The sequence below is a fragment of the Protomyctophum bolini genome, assembly GCF_963924005.1.
Source record: "Protomyctophum bolini genome assembly, chromosome: 15".
NCBI classification, from domain to species: domain Eukaryota; kingdom Metazoa; phylum Chordata; class Actinopteri; order Myctophiformes; family Myctophidae; genus Protomyctophum; species Protomyctophum bolini.
This window is the reverse complement of record NC_137876.1, coordinates 33,826,873-33,829,413: the sequence shown is the minus strand read 5'-3', so window position 1 is coordinate 33,829,413 and position 2,541 is coordinate 33,826,873.

Genomic DNA, 2,541 nt, shown 5'->3' with positions numbered 1-2,541 from the left:
ATTTTTGAGGATTTGAAGAAAATTCAAAATTTCAAAAAACATGGGTTATAGCCCATCGTTTTTTGAATTTTTGAAAAAAATGTTATCCTCATTTTTCATCATTTTTGAACATGGGCTATAGCCCCTACCGTACGGCATACTATAGCACGCCGTTTTTCATCATTTTTGAGGATTTGAAGAAAATTCAAATTTCAAAAAACATGGGTTATAGCCCATTGTTTTTGAATTTTTGAAAAAAATGTTATCCTCATTTTTCATCATTTTTGAACATGGGCTATAGCCCCTACCGTACGGCATACTATAGCACGCCGTTTTTCATCATTTTTGAGGATTTGAAGAAAATTCAAAATTTCAAAAAACATGGGTTATAGCCCATCGTTTTTTGAATTTTTGAAAAAAATGTTATCCTCATTTTTCATCATTTTTGAACATGGGCTATAGCCCCTACCGTACGGCATACTATAGCACGCCGTTTTTCATGATTTTTGAGGATTTGAAGAAAATTCAAAATTTCAAAAAACATGGGTTATAGCCCATCGTTTTTTGAATTTTTGAAAAAAATGTTATCCTCATTTTTCATCATTTTTGAACATGGGCTAAAGCCCCTACCGTACGGCATACTATAGCACGCCGTTTTTCATCATTTTTGAGGATTTGAAGAAAATTCAAAATTTCAAAAAACATGGGTTATAGCCCATTGTTTTTGAATTTTTGAAAAAAATGTTATCCTCATTTTTCATCATTTTTGAACATGGGCTATAGCCCCTACCGTACGGCATACTATAGCACGCCGTTTTTCATCATTTTTGAGGATTTGAAGAAAATTCAAAATTTCAAAAAACATGGGTTATAGCCCATCGTTTTTTGAATTTTTGAAAAAAATGTTATCCTCATTTTTCATCATTTTTGAACATGGGCTATAGCTCCTACCGTACGGCATACTATAGCACGCCGTTTTTCATCATTTTTGAGGATTTGAAGAAAATTCAAAATTTCAAAAAACATGGGTTATAGCCCATCGTTTTTTGATTTTTTGAAAAAAATGTTATCCTCATTTTTCATCATTTTTGAACATGGGCTATAGCCCCTACCGTACGGCATACTATAGCACGCCGTTTTTCATCATTTTTGAGGATTTGAAGAAAATTCAAAATTTCAAAAAACATGGGTTATAGCCCATCGTTTTTTGAATTTTTGAAAAAAATGTTATCCTCATTTTTCATCATTTTTGAACATGGACTATAGCCCCTACCGTACGGCATACTATAGCACGCCGTTTTTCATGATTTTTGAGGATTTGAAGAAAATTCAAAATTTCAAAAAACATGGGTTATAGCCCATCGTTTTTTGAATTTTTGAAAAAAATGTTATCCTCATTTTTCATCATTTTTGAACATGGGCTATAGCCCCTACCGTACGGCATACTATAGCACGCCGTTTTTCATCATTTTTGAGGATTTGAAGAAAATTCAAAATTTCAAAAAACATGGGTTATAGCCCATTGTTTTTGAATTTTTGCAAAAAATGTTATCTTCATTTTTCATCATTTTTGAACATGGGCTATAGCCCCTACCGTACGGCATACTATAGCACGCCGTTTTTCATCATTTTTGAGGATTTGAAGAAAATTCAAAATTTCAAAAAACATGGGTTATAGCCCATCGTTTTTTGAATTTTTGAAAAAAATGTTATCCTCATTTTTCATCATTTTTGAACATGGGCTATAGCCCCTACCGTACGGCATACTATAGCACGCCGTTTTTCATCATTTTTGAGGATTTGAAGAAAATTCAAAATTTCAAAAAACATGGGTTATAGCCCATCGTTTTTTGAATTTTTTAAAAAAATGTTATCCTCATTTTTCATCATTTTTGAACATGGGCTATAGCCCCTACCGTAAGGCATACTATAGCACGCCGTCTTTCATCATTTTTGAGGATTTGAAGAAAATTCAAAATTTCAAAAAACATGGGTTATAGCCCATCGTTTTTTGAATTTTTGAAAAAATGTTATCCTCATTTTTCATCATTTTTGAACATGGGCTATAGCCCCTACCGTACGGCATACTATAGCACGCCGTTTTTCATCATTTTTGAGGATTTGAAGAAAATTCAAAATTTCAAAAAACATGGGTTATAGCCCATTGTTTTTGAATTTTTGAAAAAAATGTTATCCTCATTTTTCATCATTTTTGAACATGGGCTATAGCCCCTACCGTACGGCATACTATAGCACGCCGTTTTTCATCATTTTTGAGGATTTGAAGAAAATTCAAAATTTCAAAAAACATGGGTTATAGCCCATCGTTTTTTGAATTTTTGAAAAAAATGTTATCCTCATTTTTCATCATTTTTGAACATGGGCTATAGCCCCTACCGTACGGCATACTATAGCACGCCGTTTTTCATCATTTTTGAGGATTTGAAGAAAATTCAAATTTCAAAAAACATGGGTTATAGCCCATTGTTTTTGAATTTTTGAAAAAAATGTTATCCTCATTTTTCATCATTTTTGAACATGGGCTATAGCCCCTACCGTACG